This window comes from Dendrobates tinctorius, unplaced genomic scaffold (genome assembly GCF_039654945.1).
Source record: "Dendrobates tinctorius isolate UK_male_01 unplaced genomic scaffold, ASM3965494v1 ptg000588l, whole genome shotgun sequence".
Lineage (NCBI taxonomy): Eukaryota > Metazoa > Chordata > Amphibia > Anura > Dendrobatidae > Dendrobates > Dendrobates tinctorius.
The window spans coordinates 21,017-29,422 of NW_027362246.1; the positions used below are offsets into that span (position 1 = coordinate 21,017).

General features: G+C 44.5%; 1 long non-coding RNA gene across 1 annotated transcript; it reads left to right on the forward strand.

Annotated features, from left to right (window-relative positions):
- The first annotated feature begins 783 nt into the window (after positions 1-783).
- On the forward strand, positions 784-4,506 carry LOC141078718 (uncharacterized). Its single transcript, XR_012228096.1, has 4 exons — positions 784-916; positions 1,417-1,536; positions 2,043-2,162; positions 3,319-4,506. It is a non-coding gene; the product is annotated as an uncharacterized lncRNA (long non-coding RNA).
- The last annotated feature ends 3,900 nt before the right edge of the window (positions 4,507-8,406 follow it).

The window sequence follows — 8,406 nt, forward strand, 5'->3', positions numbered from 1 at the left end:
ACAATATAAAATGTATCCACAACAAGACCATTAATATGAGGCATACAGGTAGGACTAGCTTAACATTTCTATTACCTGTATTCCCATATTAATAGGTTATATACGTGTCGAGAGTAACAGATTCCGTTTAAAGCATAAACACACATATATAAATTCTTATCTATCTAATAGGATGACGACAGCTGTCCAGACCTGCATCCCACCACAACAACCACTCCGGAGTAATCCCTGGCGAATGCTATCCTCCTCAGTGACACAGTGAGAGGCTATGCGCCCCCTTCTGCTCTGAGGGTTTGTACTCATCTAAGAGTGATGCTCAAACTATTGGGGTGCAGCTGTGGGACCCTATTTTCAGAGATGATGTCCTCCACCCAAGTCTCAAAAGCTGAAAGGGTCTTCAGGAGAGGTGGGTAGTCGAGCTAGGCTATCAGACGGTCAGCTCTGTAGCTGTAGTGTCATCCTTCCTATGGTACCATTCAGGGGTGGACAGGGGCAGACATGTTGTTGGCACAACTTGTGCAACTGCACATGGGCAAGAGATAAGGGTACCCATTTTCGCCCTCAAAGCAGATGAAACTGTGCGTTATGATGAGTCATTGGGCTGATCATTAGCATAAAGACAGAATCTAAAATCCATCCACAACAAGACTATTAATATGAGGCATACAGGTAGGACTAGCTTACCATTTCTATTACCTGTATGCCATATTACTAGGTCATATACGTCTCAGGGGACGAGGGAAAGATTCAGTTTAAAGCATAAACACACATATATTAATTCTTATCTATCTAAAAGGATGACTACAGCTATCCAGACCTGCATCCCACCACAACAACCACTCCGGAGTAAACCCTGGCGAATGCTATCCTCCTCAGTGACACAGTGAGGGGCTACGCACCCCCTTCTGCTCTGAGGGTATGTACTCATCTAAGAGTGATGCTCAAACTGTTGGGGTGCAGCTGTGGGACCCTATTTTCAGAGATGATGTCCTCCACCCAAGTCTCAAAAGCTGAAAGGGTCTTCAGGAGAGGTGGGTAGTCGAGCTAGGCTATCAGACGGTCACCTCTGTAGCTGTAGTGTCATCCTTCCTATGGTTCCATTCAGGGGTGAACAAGGGCGGACATGTTGTTGATGCAACTTGTGCAACTGCACACGGGTCAAGAGGTAAGGGTACCAATTTCCACCTCCAAAGCAGATGAAACTGTGCATTATGATTAGTCATTGGGCTGATTATTAGCATAAAGACAATATAAAATGTATCCACAACAAGACCATTAATATGAGGCATACAGGTAGGACTAGCTTAACATTTCTGTTACCTGTGTGCCCATATTAATAGGCTATATACGTGTCGAGAGTGACAGATTCCGTTTAAAGCATAAACACACATATATAAATTCTTATCTATCTAATAGGATGACGACAGCTGTCCAGACCTGCATCCCACCACAACAACCACTCCGGAGTAATCCCTGGCGAATGCTATCCTCCTCAGTGACACAGTGAGAGGCTATGCGCCCCCTTCTGCTCTGAGGGTATGTACTCATCTAAGAGTGATGCTCAAACTGTTGGGGTGCAGCTGTGGGACCCTATTTTCAGAGATGATGTCCTCCACCCAAGTCTCAAAAGCTGAAAGGGTCTTCAGGAGAGGTGGGTAGTCGAGCTAGGCTATCAGACGGTCACCTCTGTAGCTGTAGTGTCATCCTTCCTATGGTTCCATTCAGGGGTGAACAAGGGCAGACATGTTGTTAATGCAACTTGTGCAACTGCACACGGGCAAAGAGGTAAGGGGACCAATTTTCACCTCCAAAGCAGATGAAACTGTGCGTTATGATATGTCATTGGGCTGATCATTAGCATAAAGACAGAATATAAATTTTATCCACAATAATACCATTAATATGAGGCATACAGGTAGGATTAGCTTAACATTTCTATTACCTCTATGCCCATATTAATAGGTCATTTACGTTTCGGGTGGGGAGGGAAAATTCAGTTTAAAGCATAAACATACATATATTAATTCTTATCTATCTAATAGGATGACGACAGCTGTCCAGACCTGCATCCCACCACAACCACCACTCCGGAGTAATCCCTAGCGAATGCTATCCTCCTCAGTGACACAGTGAGAGGCGATGCTCTGCCTTCTGCTCTGAGGGTATGTACTCATCTAAGAGTGATGCTCAAACTTTTGGGGTGCAGCTGTGGGACCCTATTTTCAGAGATCATGTCCTCCACCCATGTCTGAAAAGCTGAAAGGGTCTTCGTGAGAAATGGATAGTCAAGCTAGGCTATCATATGGTCACCTCTGTAGCTGTAGTGTCATCCTTCCTATAGCTCCATTCAGGGGTGGACAGGGGCGGACATGTTGGTGCAACTTGTACAACTGCAGACAGGACAAGAGGTAAGGGGACCAATTTCCACCTAAAAAGCAGATGAAATTGTGCGTTATTATAAGTCTTCGGGGTGATCATTAGTATAAAGACAGAATATAAAATTTATCCACAACAAGACCATTAATTTGAGGCATACAGGTAGGACTAGCTTAACATTTCTATTACCTGTATTCATTCAGTGACATCACTAGTAGAAGGTAATGGGGTGAAACCAAAAACCAAAACATTTAGTGACATCACAAGTAGTGTCTTATGGGGGCAAAGCTAACAACCAAAACATTCCGTGAAATGAAAAATAAGAGCTAATGTGGATGAAGCCAACAACCATAATCTTCCGTGACATCATATGACGCAGCTATTTGGGGCGGATCAACTATCCCATCACTCTAAGACAGTGTTCCCCAACTCCAGTCCTCAAGAGCCACCAACGGTTCATGTTTTCAGGATTTCATTCGTATTGCCCAGGTGATGGAATTATTGCCTGTGCAGGTACTGCAATTATCATGTATGCCATACTAAGGAAATCCTGAAAACATGAATCGTTGGTGGCTCTTGAGGCCTGGAGTTGGGTGCTCTAAGACATAACAAGTAACTGCTAATGTGGGCAGAGCCAACAATCACCACATTCCATGACATCACAAGTAGCAGCTAGTGGGTGCGGATCCAACAACCTCACTTCCACTGAAGTGCATTGTGCAATATACTAGAGATCAAACTATATGAATCCTACCAATGTGGGGGAATATTTGAATAGTTTTACTACATATGGAGCTAATATGTATATACATCGGTGTTGTACAAGGATTTCCCAAAATTGGTTGGATTTATATTTTTGACCTGGACTGTATTTTACTATGTGTCTCTATAACATCCGACAATTACATAATTATCTTCATGTTACATGTGTTCCCTTTACAGGATGTAACTTTAATCTCCCAGATTTGGATGATTCTATAACAATACATGGCCTAAAAATCGAGAAGTCGTCATGTTCCAGTTATGGCTGAGGGGATTCTCTCAATTATAACTAATCTATGGACCTGATGAGCAAGGAAGTCAGAAACCAGTAAAATGTGATGGATAATCGGTAAATCATTGTCATTTCTGTACTTGAAGATAAATCCCGCCACATCCTATGTATCTCTTTTCTGTTGGAAGAAAGGCTGTAAAATTTGGACATCTCCTAATATGAGGGGTTCAGTATTTATTTTGCACCTGCTTGTATTATAGAGAATAAAGACTCCTTAATGAATAAAAAATAAATGAGAAATAGATGATAGAAGAAAATGAAGGACACAACAAGAGATGACATAGCACCGACTTACCTCTCTCTCCACCGTCTGCAACTGTCAGATGGAATGTTGGCTATGCAGCTCTTTACACAATGTTTGTGTGTGATGTCATAATGCAAGGGAGCGGAGCCAGAAACCTCACCATTCTGTGACATCATCAGCAGGAGCAGCAGCTGTTTAAAGAGACCAGAGCAGGCCATACAACCAATTCATTACAATATACATGAAATGGACTTTAATTATCCACCTTGGCTTCTTAAAACTTTTATAAAATGCCACAATGTTACCATACACTGTAATTCCGGAGTTGTTCCTACTGATTTGAACAGTGATAAATCAATAATAATAACCCATATATCCCAGTATTATAGAAGATTAGATTATATGGATGGTTGGATGGGGAGGTGGACATGCTACTGTAGGATAATGTTACTATATACCAGGGTTGGGCTATTACTTATCCCAAGGGACTACATGAGAGACTGTAACATATTAATTACAATTATTATTTTATATTAATAATAATTTTATAACTTAATATTGAGCAGAATTAAATATGCTGACACCCCATACATACCATATGAGCCCATATACAGCTCTCCTCTATACCTCTTTATACTGTAAGAGCTCACACCTAGCTTCCTACATACAGTATGATTCCTCACATAGCCCCTCTATATATGTTGTCAGAACTCACATAGCCTCTCTACATATAGTATGAGCCCCCACATAGCCTCTATATATAGTATGAGCCCCCACATAGCCACTCTATATATAGTATGAGCCCCACATAGCCTCTCTATATTCAATATGAGCCCTCACATAGCCACTCGATATATAGCATGAGCCCCCACAGAGCCACTCTATATATAGTATGAGCCCCCACTTAGCCTCTCTATATTCAATATGAGCCCTCACATAGCCCTTTGTATATAGTATGAGACCACACATAGCCTCTATATATAGTATGAGCCCCCACATAGCCACTCTATATATAGTATGAGCCCCCACATAGCCTCTATATATAGTATGAGCCCCCACATAGCCACTCTATATATAGTATGAGCCCCCACATAGCATCTATATATAGTATGAGCCCCCACATAGCCTCTCTATATTCAATATGAGCCCTCACATAGGCCTTTGTATATAGTATGAGACCACACATAACCCCCTATATACAGTATGAGCCAGAGGTGTATCTAGAAGTGATGAGCAAGCGTGCTTGCCACTGCTCAATACTCGATCAAGCATCGCGGTCAGTGGCGTAGCGTGGGGGGGGCAGGGGGGGTGGTCCGCCCCAGGCGGCACGTGTGTGGGGGCGGCGCGGCAGCAGCAGCAGCAATTCCTCTCCTCTGTGGGAGAACTCATTTCCGCCCAGTCTCCCTGGCTGTGGATGGTGCAGCAGTGCTGGAGGTCTCCTCTTTCCTCCAGTTATGGGGGTGGCTGGGATTTCTGTAGACCAGCCCAGTCTGATGTGTATACACTGGATCCAGGGCAGGGTTTGCTCCATGCTCTCACTCATGCTGGATGTGCCCGGGACAGGAGCTGTACAGCCCGGGAACCAAGTCCTCTGCCAGGCTGATGCCCACTCCTGCCCTGCAGGTAAGCTTCCCCCCTGCTGTGCTGGGGGCACTGTGTGGGTGAGGGCCTATAGAGTGCCAGGAAGATCTGCTGCAGGGATCTGTGCCCCAGGCATGGGGGGAGAGCAGGGCAGCCCTGCTAATCCTATTAGTATGTGCAACTAGTGGAAAACTCATGAAGTTTTTTTCTTTCTTTTTTTAGTATTAATGGAAAAAACTTCTTCACCAGGCTGCATGCCCTCTGTGTATGTGATCCCTGCCAAGAGGTTCTGCAGCAGCTGCTCAGAGCTGATAATAGTGATGTGGTTATGCACAGATATAGCAGAGTTGGGTGTGTCATATAACTGCATGCTGTACAAGCAGTGAAACAATTGCATTGTAAGCACTTTCCCATTCCACATCTTGTAGCCCAGTTTAGGAGCCTGAATTTTCCGTACCCTTACGACTGATTTTCTTACACCCCTTGTGCATGTCGTACAGCAAGCGGTTGACACAACTGATGAGAACTGAGGGGAAAAAAAGAAAGATTGCCAGGGAATTGCTGACAATGCAATTGTTTGATATATATAGTAGGACCCAATGCAAAAATAATCGCCTTATTATGTGACAACTAGCTGAAGAGCCCGGCGCTGCCCGGGCATAGTTACTAACTGTGGTTAGTTATAACAAATTATAATTATCCTCCATCCCATAGTCCCGTGCCCATATACCCATCATATATATCCACCATCCCATAGTCCCGTGCCCATATACCCATCATACAAATCCACCATCCCATAGTCCCGTGCCCATATACCCGTCATTCATATCCTCCATCCCATAGTCCAGTGCCCATATACCCATCACACATCCTCCATCCCATAGTTCCGTGCCCATATACCCGTCATACATATCCTCCATCCCATAGTCCAGTGCCCATATACCCATCACACATCCTCCATCCCATAGTCCCGTGCCCATATACCCGTCATATATATCCTCCATCCCATAGTCCCGTGCCCATATACCCATCATACATATTCGCCATTTCATAGTCGAGTGCCCATATACCCGTCATACATATCCACCATCCCATAGTCCAGTGCCCATATACCCATCACACATCCTCCATCCCATAGTTCCGTGCCCATTTACTTGTCATACATATCCTCCTTCCCATAGTCCAGTGCCCATATACCCATCACACATCCTCCATCCCATAGTCCCGTGCCCATATACCCATCATACATATTCGCCATTTCATAGTCGAGTGCCCATATACCCGTCATACATATCCACCATCCCATAGTCCAGTGCCCATATACCCATCACACATCCTCCATCCCATAGTCCCGTGCCCATATACCCGTCATACATATCCACCATCCCATAGTCCCATGCCCATATACCCGTCACACATCCTACATCCCATAGTCAACCATTATGACATCATAATGAGCGGCGGCAGGGCTTGCAACCTATGATGACATCAGCGTCGCCATGGTAACCATTGTTACATCATAATGAGGGGCGGCGCTTGATACGCACACACTTCTTCCCCAGGATGCAAATAGGGGCATTATGACATCATAATGAGGGGCGGGGCCATACATACATACACACATACATACATACATACATACAGTTGTGGCCAAAAGTATTGACACCCCTGCAATTCTGTCAGATAATACGCAGTTTCTTCCTGAAAATCATTGCAAACACAAATTCTTTGGTATTATTATCTTCATTTAATTTGTCTTAAATGAAAAAACACAAAAAGAATTGTCCTTAAGCCAAATTGGATATAATTCCACACCAAACATAAAAAAAGAGGGTGGACAAAAGTATTGGCACTGTTCGAAAAATCATGTGATGCTTCTCTAATTTGTGTAATTAACAGCACCTGTATCTTACCTGTGGCACCTAACAGGTATTGGCAATAACTAAATCACACTTGCAGCCAGTTGACATGGATTAAAGTTGACTCAACCTCTGTTCTGTGTCCTTGTGTGTACCAAATTGAGCATAGAGAAAAGAAAGAAGACCAAAGAACTGAGGACTTGAGAAGCCAAATTGTGAGGAAGCATGAGCAATCTCAAGGCTACAAGTCCATCTCCAAAGACCTGAATGTTCCTGTGTCTACCGTGCGCAGTGTCATCAAGAAGTTTAAAGCCCATGGCACTGTGGCTAATCTCCCTAGATGTGGACGGAAAAGAAAAATTGACAAGAGATTTCAACGCAAGATTGTGCGGATGTTGAATAAAGAACCTCGACTAACATCCAAACAAGTTCAAGCTGCCCTGCAGTCCGAGGGTACAACAGTGTCAACCCGCACTATCCGTCGGCGTCTGAATGAAAAGGGACCGTATGGTAGGAGACCAAGGAAGACCCCACTTCTTACCTCGAGACATTAAAAAAGCCAGGCTGGAGTTTGCCAAAACTTACCTGAAAAAGCCTAAAACGTTTTGGAAGAATGTTCTCTGGTCAGATGAGACAAAAGTAGAGCTTTTTGGGCAAAGGCATAAACATAGAGTTTACAGGAGAAAAAAAGAGGCATTCAAAGAAAAGAACACGGTCCCTACAGTCAAACATGGCGGAGGTTCCCTGATATTTATTCTGTGAAGACGGCACTTCTGAACACCAACTGGCGTTGTTGGAGCACAGGATGAGGCATGGAGCAGGCTGAGGTCTGATGTTGTTGGCATGTGGATGGAGCAGGAGACTTTGCCGTCTACACAGCAGGGGAACAGCTGGCATTACTGAACCCCACTAACACAGGAGCTAGTGTGTTTTGCTCTGTGAAGACGGCACTTCTGAACACCAACTGGCGTTGTTGGAGCCCAGGATGAAGCATGGAGCAGGCTGAGGCCAACTTGCAGCACGTTTTATAGAGGTTGTAGACTACTACTGATTATAACCATGCTCCACTTAGGCCTCAGGCTCCACTGTCTCTAGTATTTCCCCTGGCCTCCAGCCCCACCAGTGACAGCTCTGAAGTGGTGTCAGCACAATCCACACTTGTTCCTGTGTTACTTGGGCTCAGTCCCATCAGTTGATCCCCTGATGTGTCCGGCAAGGTCTCCTGCTCTGTCCTCATTCACACTACTAGTAATGGGAATGTGGACAGACCAGGAGACCTTGCCGGACACACA